Source organism: Vipera berus (assembly GCF_964194415.1).
Source record: "Vipera berus genome assembly, chromosome: 5".
Lineage (NCBI taxonomy): Eukaryota > Metazoa > Chordata > Lepidosauria > Squamata > Viperidae > Vipera > Vipera berus.
Window position 1 is genome coordinate 77,206,618 of NC_138207.1, and position 14,883 is coordinate 77,221,500.

A 14,883-nucleotide genomic window follows, 5' to 3' on the forward strand; every position below is an offset into this window, starting at 1 on the left:
AAAACTAGATAAAGCACCATTTTTCACCATGAAATTCAACCCCGAATCTCGTTCTGGTGTCCGTTTATACATTTGGGTCAAAAAAATAATAATTGCCTCCTGGGCACAAAAATCCCTGACCCCGGCAGCAGGAATTTCCTTCCCAGGACACCAAAATAGCTTGATTTTTAAAAACTAGAAAAAGCACCAGTTTTCACCATGAAATTGAACCCCGAATCTCGTTCTGGTGTCCGTTTTTACATTTCGGTCAAAAAATATTTTTGCCTCCTGGGCACAAAAATCCCTGACCCCCCCGGCATCAGGAATTTCCTTCCCAGGACACCAAAATAGCTTGATTTTTAAAAACTAGAAAAAGCACCATTTTTCACCATGAAATTCAACCCCGAATCTCATTCTGGTGTCCGTTTTAAAATTTGGGTCAAAAAAAAAATTTGCCTCCTGGGCACAAAAATCCCTGACCCCGGCATCAGGAATTTCCCTCCCAGGACACCAAAATAGCTTGATTTTTAAAAACTAGAAAAACTAGAAAAAGCATCATTTTTCACCGGCATCAGGAATTTCCTTCTCAGGACACCAAAATAGCTTGATTTTTAAAAACTAGAAAAAGCACCATTTTTCTCCATGAAATTCAACCCCGAATCTCGTTCTGGTGTCCGTTTTTACATTTGGGTCAAAAAAAAATTTCCCTCCTGGGCACAAAAATCCCTGACCCCGGCAACAGGGATTTCCTTCCCAGGACACCAAAATAGCTTGATTTTTAAAAACTAGAAAAAGCACCATTTTTCACCATGAAATTCAACCCCGAATCTCAATCTGGTGTCCATTTTTACATTTGGGTCAAAAAAAAATTTGCCTCCTGAGCACAAAAATCCCTGACCCCGGCATCAGGAATTTCCCTCCCAGGACACCAAAATAGCTTGATTTTTAAAAACTAGAATAAGCACCATTTTTCACCATGAAATTCAACCCCGAATCTCGTTCTGGTGTCCGTTTTTACATTTGGGTCAAAAAAAATTTGCCTCCTGGGCACAAAAATCCCTGACCCCGGCAGCAGGAATTTCCTTCCCAGGACACCAAAATACCTTGATTTTTAAAAACTAGAAAAAGCACCATTTTTCACCATGAAATTCAACTCCGAATCTCAATCTGGTGTCCGTTTTTACATTTGGGTGAATAATTTTTTTTTGCCTCCTGGGCACAAAAATCCCTGACCCCGGCATCAGGAATTTTTTTTCCAGGACACCAAAATAGCTTGATTTTTAAAAACTAGAAAAAGCACCAATTTTCACCATGAAATTCAACTCCGAATCTCAATCTGGTGTCCGTTTTTACATTTGGGTCAAAAAAAAAATAATTGCCTCCTGGGCACAAAAATCCCTGACCCCGGCAGCAGGAATTTCCTTCCCAGGACACCAAAATAGCTTGATTTTTAAAAACTAGAAAAAGCACCAGTTTTCACAATGAAATTCAACCCCGAATCTCGTTCTGGTGTCCGTTTTTACATTTGGGTCCAAAAAAAAAATTCCCTCCTGGGCACAAAAATCCCTGACCAACAGGAATTTTCTTCCCAGGACACCAAAATAGCTTGATTTTTAAAAACTAGAAAAAGCAACATTTTTCACCATGAAATTCAACCCCGAATCTCGTTCTGGTGTCCGTTTTTACATTTGGGTCAAAAAAACATGCCTCCTGGGCACAAAAATCCCTGACCCCGAAATCAGGAATTTCCTTCCCAGGACACCAAAATAGCTTGATTTTTAAAAACTAGAAAAAGCACCATTTTTCACCATGAAATTCAACCCCGAATCTCATTCTGGTGTCCGTTTTTACATTTGGGTCAAAAAAATTTTTTGCCTCCTGGGCACAAAAATCCCTGACCCCCCCGGCATCAGGAATTTCCTTCCCAGGACACCAAAATAGCTTGATTTTTAAAAACTAGAAAAAGCACCATTTTTCACCATGAAATTCAACCCCGAATCTCATTCTGGTGTCCGTTTTTACATTTGGGTCAAAAAAAAAATTTGCCTCCTGGGCAAAAAAATCCCTGACCCCGGCAACAGGAATTTCCTTCCCAGGACACCAAAATAGCTTGATTTTTAAAAACTAGAAAAAGCACCATTTTTCACCATGAAATTCAACCCCGAATCTCAATCTGGTGTCCGTTTTTACATTTGGGTCAAAAAAAAATTTGCCTCCTGGGCACAAAAATCCCTGACCCCGGCATCAGGAATTTCCCTCCCAGGACAGCAAAATAGCTTGATTTTTAAAAACTCATTCTGGTGTCCGTTTTAAAATTTGGGTCAAAAAAAAAATTTGCCTCCTGGGCAAAAAAATCCCTGACCCTGGCAACAGGAATTTCCTTCCCAGGACACCAAAATAGCTTGATTTTTAAAAACTAGAAAAAGCACCATTTTTCACCATGAAATTCAACCCCGAATCTCAATCTGGTGTCCGTTTTTACATTTGGGTCAAAAAAAAATTTGCCTCCTGGGCACAAAAATCCCTGACCCCGGCATCAGGAATTTCCCTCCCAGGACACCAAAATAGCTTGATTTTTAAAAACTCATTCTGGTGTCCGTTTTAAAATTTGGGTCAAAAAAAAAATTTGCCTCCTGGGCAAAAAAATCCCTGACCCCGGCAACAGGAATTTCCTTCCCAGGACACCAAAATAGCTTGATTTTTAAAAACTAGAAAAAGCACCATTTTTCACCATGAAATTCAACCCCGAATCTCAATCTGGTGTCCGTTTTTACATTTGGGTCAAAAAAAAATTTGCCTCCTGGGCACAAAAATCCCTGACCCCGGCATCAGGAATTTCCCTCCCAGGACACCAAAATAGCTTGATTTTTAAAAACTAAAATAAGCACCATTTTTAACCATGAAATTCAACCCCGAATCTCGTTCTGGTGTCCGTTTATACATTTGGGTCAAAAAAAAATAATTGCCTCCTGGGCACAAAAATCCCTGACCCCGGCAGCAGGAATTTCCTTCCCAGGACTCCAAAATAGCTTGATTTTTAAAAACTAGAAAAAGCACCAGTTTTCACCATGACATTCAACCCCGAATCTCGTTCTGGTGTCCGTTTTTACATTTGGGTCAAAAAAAAATTTGCCTCCTGGGCACAAAAATCCCTGACCCCAGCATCAGGAATTTCCTTCCCAGGACACCAAAATAGCTTGATTTTTAAAAACTAGAAAAAGCACCATTTTTCACCATGAAATTCAACTCCGAATCTCAATCTGGTGTCCGTTTTTACATTTGGGTCAAAAAAAAATAATTGCCTCCTGGGCACAAAAATCCCTGACCCCGGCAGCAGGAATTTCCTTTCCAGGACACCAAAATAGCTTGATTTTTAAAAACTAGAAAAAGCACCAGTTTTCACAATGAAATTCAACCCCGAATCTCGTTCTGGTGTCCGTTTTTACATTTGGGTCAAAAAAAAAATTTCCCTCCTGGGCACAAAAATCCCTGACCCCGGCAACAGGAATTTCCTTCCCAGGACACCAAAATAGCTTGATTTTTATAAACTAGAATAAGCACCATTTTTCACCATGAAATTCAACCCCGAATCTCGTTCTGGTGTCCGTTTTTACATTTGGGTCAAAAAAAAATTTGCCTCCTGGGCACAAAAATCCCTGACCCCGGCAGCAGGAATTTCCTTCCCAGGACACCAAAATACCTTGATTTTTAAAAACTAGAAAAAGCACCATTTTTCACCATGAAATTCAACTCCGAATCTCAATCTGGTGTCCGTTTTTACATTTGGGTGAATAATTTTTTTTTGCCTCCTGGGCACAAAAATCCCTGACCCCGGCATCAGGAATTTTTTTTCCAGGACACCAAAATAGCTTGATTTTTAAAAACTAGAAAAAGCACCATTTTTCACCATGAAATTCAACTCCGAATCTCAATCTGGTGTCCGTTTTTACATTTGGGTCAAAAAAAAAATAATTGCCTCCTGGGCACAAAAATCCCTGACCCCGGCAGCAGGAATTTCCTTCCCAGGACACCAAAATAGCTTGATTTTTAAAAACTAGAAAAAGCACCAGTTTTCACAATGAAATTCAACCCCGAATCTCGTTCTGGTGTCCGTTTTTACATTTGGGTCAAAAAAAAAATTTCCCTCCTGGGCACAAAAATCCCTGACCATCAGGAATTTCCTTCCCAGGACACCAAAATAGCTTGATTTTTAAAAACTAGAAAAAGCACCATTTTTGACCATGAAATTCAACCCCGAATCACGTTCTGGTGTCCGTTTTTACATTTGGGTCAAAAAAAATTTTCCCTCCTGGGCAAAAAAATCTCTTACCCCGGCAGCAGGAATTTCCTTCCCAGGACACCAAAATAGCTTGATTTTTAAAAACTAGAAAAAGCACCATTTTTCACCATGAAATTCAACCCCGAATCTCGTTCTGGTGTCTGTTTTTACATTTCGGTCAAAAAAAATTTTTGCCTCCTGGGCACAAAAATCCCTGACCCCGGCAGCAGGAATTTCCTTCCCAGGACACCAAAATAGCTTGATTTTTAAAAACTAGAAAAAGCACCAGTTTTCACCATGACATTGAACCCCGAATCTCGTTCTGGTGTCTGTTTTTACATTTCGGTCAAAAAAATTTTTTTCCTCCTGGGCACAAAAATCCCTGACCCCGGCATCAGGAATTTCCTTCCCAGGACACCAAAATAGCTTGATTTTTAAAAACTAGAAAAAGCACCATTTTTCAACATGAAATTCAACTCCGAATCTCAATCTGGTGTCCGTTTTTACATTTGGGTCAAAAAAAAATGCCTCCTGGGCACAAAAATCCCTGACCCCGGCATCAGGAATTTCCTTCCCAGGACACCAAAATAGCTTGATTTTTAAAAACTAGAAAAAGCACCATTTTTCACCATGAAATTCAACTCCGAATCTCAATCTGGTGTCCGTTTTTACATTTGGGTCAAAAAAAAATGCCTCCTGGGCACAAAAATCCCTGACCCCGGCAGCAGGAATTTCCTTCCCAGGACACCAAAATAGCTTGATTTTTAAAAACTAGAAAAAGCACCAGTTTTCACCATGAAATTCAACCCCGAATCTCATTCTGGTGTCCGTTTTTACATTTGGGTCAAAAAAAATTTTTGCCTCCTGGGCACAAAAATCCCTGACCCCGGCAACAGGAATTTCCTTCCCAGGACACCAAAATAGCTTGATTTTTAAAAACTAGAAAAAGCACCATTTTTCACCATGAAATTCAACCCCAAATCTCAATCTGGTGTCCGTTTTTACATTTGGGTCAAAAAAATTTTTTGCCTCCTGGGCACAAAAATCCCTGACCCCCGCGGCATCAGGAATTTCCTTCCCAGGACACCAAAATAGCTTGACTTTTAAAAACTAGAAAAAGCACCATTTTTCACCATGAAATTCAACCCCGAATCTCATTCTGGTGTCCGTTTTAAAATTTGGGTCAAAAAAAAAATTTGCCTCCTGGGCACAAAAATCCCTGACCCCGGCAACAGGAATTTCCTTCCCAGGACACCAAAATAGCTTGATTTTTAAAAACTAGAAAAAGCACCATTTTTCACCATGAAATTCAACCCCAAATCTCAATCTGGTGTCCGTTTTTACATTTGGGTCAAAAAAAAATTTGCCTCCTGGGCACAAAAATCCCTGACCCCGGCATCTGGAATTTCCCTCCCAGGACACCAAAATAGCTTGATTTTTAAAAACTAGAATAAGCACCATTTTTCACCATGAAATTCAACCCCGAATCTCGTTCTGGTGTCCGTTTTTACATTTGGGTCAAAAAAAAATTTGCCTCCTGGGCACAAAAATCCCTGACCCCAGCAGCAGGAATTTCCTTCCCAGGACACCAAAATACCTTGATTTTTAAAAACTAGAAAAAGCACCATTTTTCACCATGAAATTTAACCCCGAATCTCGTTCTGGTGTCCGTTTTTACATTTGGGTGAATAATTTTTTTTTGCCTCCTGGGCACAAAAATCCCTGACCCCGGCATCAGGAATTTCCTTCCCAGGACACCAAAATAGCTTGATTTTTAAAAACTAGAAAAAGCACCATTTTTCACCATGAAATTCAACCCCGAATCTCGTTCTGGTGTCTGTTTTTACATTTCGGTCAAAAAAATTTTTTGCCTCCTGGGCACAAAAATCCCTGACCCCGGCATCAGGAATTTCCTTTCCAGGACACCAAAATAGCTTGATTTTTAAAAACTAGAAAAAGCACCAGTTTTCACCATGAAATTCAACCCCTTATCTCATTCTGGTGTCCGTTTTAAAATTTGGGTCAAAAAAAAAAATTTGCCTCCTGGGCACAAAAATCCCTGACCCCGGCAGCAGGAATTTCCTTCCCAGGACACCAAAATACCTTGATTTTTAAAAACTAGAAAAAGCACCATTTTTCACCATGAAATTTAACCCCGAATCTCGTTCTGGTGTCCGTTTTTACATTTGGGTGAATAATTTTTTTTTGCCTCCTGGGCACAAAAATCCCTGACCCCGGCATCAGGAATTTCCTTCCCAGGACACCAAAATAGCTTGATTTTTAAAAACTAGAAAAAGCACCAGTTTTCACCATGAAATTCAACCCCGAATCTCATTCTGGTGTCCGTTTTAAAATTTGGGTCAAAAAAAAAAAATTTGCCTCCTGGGCACAAAAATCCCTGACCCCGGCAGCAGGAATTTCCTTCCCAGTACACCAAAATACCTTGATTTTTAAAAACTAGAAAAAGCACCATTTTTCACCATAAAATTCAACCCCGAATCTCGTTCTGGTGTTCGTTTTAAAATTTGGGTGAAAAAAAAATTGCCTCCTTGGCACAAAAATCCCTGACCCCGGCATCAGGAATTTCCTTCCCAGGACACCAAAATAGCTTGATTTTTAAAAACTAGAAAAAGCACCATTTTTCACCATGAAATTCAACTCCGAATCTCAATCTGGTGTCCGTTTTTACATTTGGGTCAAAAAAAAAATGCCTCCTGGGCACAAAAATCCCTGACCCCGGCAGCAGAAATTTCCTTCCCAGGACACCAAAATAGCTTGATTTTTAAAAACTAGAAAAAGCACCATTTTTCACCATGAAATTCAACCCCGAATCTCAATCTGGTGTCCGTTTTTACATTTGGGTCAAAAAAAAATTTGCCTCCTGGGCACAAAAATCCCTGACCCCGGCATCTGGAATTTCCCTCCCAGGACACCAAAATAGCTTGATTTTTAAAAACTAGAATAAGCACCATTTTTCACCATGAAATTCAACCCCGAATCTCGTTCTGGTGTCCGTTTTTACATTTGGGTCAAAAAAAAATTTGCCTCCTGGGCACAAAAATCCCTGACCCCAGCAGCAGGAATTTCCTTCCCAGGACACCAAAATACCTTGATTTTTAAAAACTAGAAAAAGCACCATTTTTCATTTGAAATTTAACCCCGAATCTCGTTCTGGTGTCTGTTTTTACATTTGGGTGAATAATTTTTTTTTGCCTCCTGGGCACAAAAATCCCTGACCCCGGCATCAGGAATTTCCTTCCCAGGACACCAAAATAGCTTGATTTTTAAAAACTAGAAAAAGCACCATTTTTCACCATGAAATTCAACCCCGAATCTCGTTCTGGTGTCTGTTTTAAAATTTGGGTCAAAAAAATAATAATTGCCTCCTGGGCACAAAAATCCCTGACCCCGGCAGCAGGAATTTCCTTCCCAGGACACCAAAATAGCTTGATTTTTAAAAACTAGAAAAAGCACCATTTTTCACCATGAAATTCAACCCCGAATCTAGTTCTGGTGTCTGTTTTTACATTTGGGTCAAAAAAATAATAATTGCCTCCTGGGCACAAAAATCCCTGACCCCGGCAGCAGGAATTTCCTTCCCAGGACACCAAAATAGCTTGATTTTTAAAAACTAGAAAAAGCACCAGTTTTCACCATGAAATTGAACCCCGAATCTCGTTCTGGTGTCCGTTTTTACATTTCGGTCAAAAAATATTTTTGCCTCCTAGGCACAAAAATCCCTGACCCCGGCATCAGGAATTTCCCTCCCAGGACACCAAAATAGCTTGATTTTTAAAAACTAGAAAAACTAGAAAAAGCATCATTTTTCACCGGCATCAGGAATTTCCTTCTCAGGACAACAAAATAGCTTGATTTTTAAAAACTAGAAAAAGCACCATTTTTCACCATGAAATTCAACCCCGAATCTCGTTCTGGTGTCCGTTTTTACATTTGGGTCAAAAAAAAATTTGCCTCCTGGGCACAAAAATCCCTGACCCCGAAATCAGGAATTTCCCTCCCAGGACACCAAAATAGCTTGATTTTTAAAAACTAGAAAAAGCATCATTTTTCACCATGAAATTCAACCCCGAATCTCAATCTGGTGTCCGTTTTTACATTTGGGTCAAAAAAAAATTTGCCTCCTGGGCACAAAAATCCCTGACCCCGGCATCAGGAATTTCCCTCCCAGGACACCAAAATAGCTTGATTTTTAAAAACTAGATAAAGCACCATTTTTCACCATGAAATTCAACCCCGAATCTCATTCTGGTGTCCATTTTTACATTTGGGTCAAAAAAAATTTGTCTCCTGGGCACAAAAATCCCTGATCCCGCCCGGCATCAGGAATTTCCTTCCCAGGACACCAAAATAGCTTGATTTTTAAAAACTAGAAAAAGCACCATTTTTCACCATGAAATTCAACCCCGAATCTCATTCTGGTGTCCGTTTTTAAATTTGGGTCAAAAAAAAAATTTGCCTCCTGGGCACAAAAATCCCTGACCCCCCGGCATCAGGAATTTCCTTCCCAGGACACCAAAATAGCTTGATTTTTAAAAACTAGAAAAAGCACCATTTTTCACCATGAAATTCAACCCCGAATCTCATTCTGGTGTTCGTTTTAAAATTTGGGTGAAAAAAAAATTTGCCTCCTTGGCACAAAAATCCCTGACCCCGGCATCAGGAATTTCCTTCCCAGAACACCAAAATAGCTTGATTTTTAAAAACTAGAAAAAGCACCATTTTTCACCATGAAATTCAACCCCGAATCTCGTTCTGGTGTCCGTTTATACATTTGAGTCAAAAAAAATAATAATTGCCTCCTGGGCACAAAAATCCCTGACCCTGGCAGCAGGAATTTCCTTCCCAGGACACCAAAATAGCTTGATTTTTAAAAACTAGAAAAAGCACCAGTTTTCACCATGAAATTGAACCCCGAATCTCGTTCTGGTGTCCGTTTTTACATTTCGGTCAAAAAATATTTTTGCCTCCTGGGCACAAAAATCCCTGACCCCCCCCGGCATCAGGAATTTCCTTCCCAGGACACCAAAATAGCTTGATTTTTAAAAACTAGAAAAAGCACCAGTTTTCACCATGAAATTCAACCCCGAATCTCATTCTGGTGTCCGTTTTAAAATTTGGGTCAAAAAAAAAATTTGCCTCCTGGGCACAAAAATCCCTGACCCCAGCAACAGGAATTTCCTTCTCAGGACACCAAAATAGCTTGATTTTTAAAAACTAGAAAAAGCACCATTTTTCACCATGAAATTCAACCCCGAATCTCGTTCTGGTGTCCGTTTTTACATTTGGGTCAAAAAAAAATTTCCCTCCTTGGCACAAAAATCCCTGACCCCGGCATCAGGAATTTCCTTCCCAGGACACCAAAATAGCTTGATTTTTAAAAACTAGAAAAAGCAACATTTTTCACCATGAAATTCAACCCCGAATCTCGTTCTGGTGTCCGTTTTTACATTTGGGTCAAAAAAAACATGCCTCCTGGGCACAAAAATCCCTGACCCCGAAATCAGGAATTTCCTTCCCAGGACACCAAAATAGCTTGATTTTTAAAAACTAGAAAAAGCACCATTTTTCACCATGAAATTCAACCCCGAATCTCAATCTGGTGTCCGTTTTTACATTTGGGTCAAAAAAAAATTTGCCTCCTGGGCACAAAAATCCCTGACCCCGGCATCTGGAATTTCCCTCCCAGGACACCAAAATAGCTTGATTTTTAAAAACTAGAATAAGCACCATTTTTCACCATGAAATTCAACCCCGAATCTCGTTCTGGTGTCCGTTTTTACATTTGGGTCAAAAAAAAATTTGCCTCCTGGGCACAAAAATCCCTGACCCCAGCAGCAGGAATTTCCTTCCCAGGACACCAAAATACCTTGATTTTTAAAAACTAGAAAAAGCACCATTTTTCATTTGAAATTTAACCCCGAATCTCGTTCTGGTGTCCGTTTTTACATTTCGGTCAAAAAATATTTTTGCCTCCTGGGCACAAAAATCCCTGACCCCGGCATCAGGAATTTCCCTCCCAGGACACCAAAATAGCTTGATTTTTAAAAACTAGAAAAACTAGAAAAAGCATCATTTTTCACCGGCATCAGGAATTTCCTTCTCAGGACAACAAAATAGCTTGATTTTTAAAAACTAGAAAAAGCACCATTTTTCACCATGAAATTCAACCCCGAATCTCGTTCTGGTGTCCGTTTTTACATTTGGGTCAAAAAAAAATTTGCCTCCTGGGCACAAAAATCCCTGACCCCGAAATCAGGAATTTCCCTCCCAGGACACCAAAATAGCTTGATTTTTAAAAACTAGAAAAAGCATCATTTTTCACCATGAAATTCAACCCCGAATCTCAATCTGGTGTCCGTTTTTACATTTGGGTCAAAAAAAAATTTGCCTCCTGGGCACAAAAATCCCTGACCCCGGCATCAGGAATTTCCCTCCCAGGACACCAAAATAGCTTGATTTTTAAAAACTAGATAAAGCACCATTTTTCACCATGAAATTCAACCCCGAATCTCATTCTGGTGTCCATTTTTACATTTGGGTCAAAAAAAATTTGCCTCCTGGGCACAAAAATCCCTGATCCCGCCCGGCATCAGGAATTTCCTTCCCAGGACACCAAAATAGCTTGATTTTTAAAAACTAGAAAAAGCACCATTTTTCACCATGAAATTCAACCCCGAATCTCATTCTGGTGTCCGTTTTTAAATTTGGGTCAAAAAAAAAATTTGCCTCCTGGGCACAAAAATCCCTGACCCCCCGGCATCAGGAATTTCCTTCCCAGGACACCAAAATAGCTTGATTTTTAAAAACTAGAAAAAGCACCATTTTTCACCATGAAATTCAACCCCGAATCTCATTCTGGTGTTCGTTTTAAAATTTGGGTGAAAAAAAAATTTGCCACCTTGGCACAAAAATCCCTGACCCCGGCATCAGGAATTTCCTTCCCAGAACACCAAAATAGCTTGATTTTTAAAAACTAGAAAAAGCACCATTTTTCACCATGAAATTCAACCCCGAATCTCGTTCTGGTGTCCGTTTATACATTTGAGTCAAAAAAAAAAATAATTGCCTCCTGGGCACAAAAATCCCTGACCCCGGCAGCAGGAATTTCCTTCCCAGGACACCAAAATAGCTTGATTTTTAAAAACTAGAAAAAGCACCAGTTTTCACCATGAAATTGAACCCCGAATCTCGTTCTGGTGTCCGTTTTTACATTTCGGTCAAAAAATATTTTTGCCTCCTGGGCACAAAAATCCCTGACCCCCCCCGGCATCAGGAATTTCCTTCCCAGGACACCAAAATAGCTTGATTTTTAAAAACTAGAAAAAGCACCAGTTTTCACCATGAAATTCAACCCCGAATCTCATTCTGGTGTCCGTTTTAAAATTTGGGTCAAAAAAAAAATTTGCCTCCTGGGCACAAAAATCCCTGACCCCAGCAACAGGAATTTCCTTCTCAGGACACCAAAATAGCTTGATTTTTAAAAACTAGAAAAAGCACCATTTTTCACCATGAAATTCAACCCCGAATCTCGTTCTGGTGTCCGTTTTTACATTTGGGTCAAAAAAAAATTTGCCTCCTGGGCACAAAAATCCCTGACCCCGGCATCAGGAATTTCCCTCCCAGGACACCAAAATAGCTTGATTTTTAAAAACTAGAAAAAGCACCATTTTTCACCATGAAATTCAACCCCGAATCTCATTCTGGTGTCCGTTTTTAAATTTGGGTCAAAAAAAAAATTTGCCTCCTGGGCACAAAAATCCCTGACCCCGGCATCAGGAATTTCCTTCCCAGGACACCAAAATAGCTTGATTTTTAAAAACTAGAAAATCCACCATTTTTCACCATGAAATTCAACCCCGAATCTCGTTCTGGTGTCCGTTTTTACATTTGGGTCAAAAAAAATTCCCCCCTGGGCACAAAAATCCCTGACTCCGGCATCAGGAATTTCCTTCCCAGGACACCAAAATAGCTTGATTTTTGAAAACTAGCAAAAGCAACATTTTTCAACATGAAATTCAACCCCGAAACTTGTTCTGGTGTCCGTTTTTACATTTGGGTCAAAAAAAAATTTCCCTCCTTGGCACAAAAATCCCTGACCCCGGCATCAGGAATTTCCTTCCCAGGACACCAAAATAGCTTGATTTTTAAAAACTAGAAAAAGCAACATTTTTCACCATGAAATTCAACCCCGAATCTCGTTCTGGTGTCCGTTTTTACATTTGGGTCAAAAAAAACATGCCTCCTGGGCACAAAAATCCCTGACCCCAAAATCAGGAATTTCCTTCCCAGGACACCAAAATAGCTTGATTTTTAAAAACTAGAAAAAGCACCATTTTTCACCATGAAATTCAACCCCGAATCTCATTCTGGTGTCCGTTTTTACATTTGGGTCAAAAAATTTTTTTGCCTCCTGGGCACAAAAATCCCTGACCCCCCCGGCATCAGGAATTTCCTTCCCAGGACACCAAAATAGCTTGATTTTTAAAAACTAGAAAAAGCACCATTTTTCACCATGAAATTCAACCCCGAATCTCATTCTGGTGTCCGTTTTAAAATTTGGGTCAAAAAAAAAATTTGCCTCCTGGGCAAAAAAATCCCTGACCCCAGCAACAGGAATTTCCTTCCCAGGACACCAAAATAGCTTGATTTTTAAAAACTAGAAAAAGCACCATTTTTCACCATGAAATTCAACCCCGAATCTCAATCTGGTGTCCGTTTTTACATTTGGGTCAAAAAAAAAATGCCTCCTGGGCACAAAAATCCCTGACCCCGGCAGCAGAAATTTCCTTCCCAGGACACCAAAATAGCTTGATTTTTGAAAACTAGAAAAAGCAACATTTTTCAACATGAAATTCAACCCCGAAACTTGTTCTGGTGTCCGTTTTTACATTTGGGTCAAAAAAAAATTTCCCTCCTTGGCACAAAAATCCCTGACCCCGGCATCAGGAATTTCCTTCCCAGGACACCAAAATAGCTTGATTTTTAAAAACTAGAAAAAGCAACATTTTTCACCATGAAATTCAACCCCGAATCTCGTTCTGGTGTCCGTTTTTACATTTGGGTCAAAAAAAACATGCCTCCTGGGCACAAAAATCCCTGACCCCGAAATCAGGAATTTCCTTCCCAGGACACCAAAATAGCTTGATTTTTAAAAACTAGAAAAAGCACCATTTTTCACCATGAAATTCAACCCCAAATCTCATTCTGGTGTCCGTTTTTACATTTGGGTCAAAAAAATTTTTTGCCTCCTGGGCACAAAAATCCCTGACCCCCCCGGCATCAGGAATTTCCTTCCCAGGACACCAAAATAGCTTGATTTTTAAAAACTAGAAAAAGCACCATTTTTCACCATGAAATTCAACCCCGAATCTCATTCTGGTGTCCGTTTTAAAATTTGGGTCAAAAAAAAAATTTGCCTCCTGGGCAAAAAAATCCCTGACCCCGGCAACAGGAATTTCCTTCCCAGGACACCAAAATAGCTTGATTTTTAAAAACTAGAAAAAGCACCATTTTTCACCATGAAATTCAACCCCGAATCTCAATCTGGTGTCCGTTTTTACATTTGGGTCAAAAAAAAATTTGCCTCCTGGGCACAAAAATCCCTGACCCCGGCATCAGGAATTTCCCTCCCAGGACACCAAAATAGCTTGATTTTTAAAAACTCATTCTGGTGTCCGTTTTAAAATTTGGGTCAAAAAAAAAATTTGCCTCCTGGGCAAAAAAATCCCTGACCCCGGCAACAGGAATTTCCTTCCCAGGACACCAAAATAGCTTGATTTTTAAAAACTAGAAAAAGCACCATTTTTCACCATGAAATTCAACCCCGAATCTCAATCTGGTGTCCGTTTTTACATTTGGGTCAAAAAAAAATTTGCCTCCTGGGCACAAAAATCCCTGACCCCGGCATCAGGAATTTCCCTCCCAGGACACCAAAATAGCTTGATTTTTAAAAACTAAAATAAGCACCATTTTTAACCATGAAATTCAACCCCGAATCTCGTTCTGGTGTCCGTTTATACATTTGGGTCAAAAAAAAATAATTGCCTCCTGGGCACAAAAATCCCTGACCCCGGCAGCAGGAATTTCCTTCCCAGGACTCCAAAATAGCTTGATTTTTAAAAACTAGAAAAAGCACCAGTTTTCACCATGACATTCAACCCCGAATCTCGTTCTGGTGTCCGTTTTTACATTTGGGTCAAAAAAAAATTTGCCTCCTGGGCACAAAAATCCCTGACCCCAGCATCAGGAATTTCCTTCCCAGGACACCAAAATAGCTTGATTTTTAAAAACTAGAAAAAGCACCATTTTTCACCATGAAATTCAACTCCGAATCTCAATCTGGTGTCCGTTTTTACATTTGGGTCAAAAAAAAAATAATTGCCTCCTGGGCACAAAAATCCCTGACCCCGGCAGCAGGAATTTCCTTTCCAGGACACCAAAATAGCTTGATTTTTAAAAACTAGAAAAAGCACCAGTTTTCACAATGAAATTCAACCCCGAATCTCGTTCTGGTGTCCGTTTTTACATTTGGGTCAAAAAAAAAATTTCCCTCCTGGGCACAAAAATCCCTGACCCCGGCAACAGGAATTTCCTTCCCAGGACAC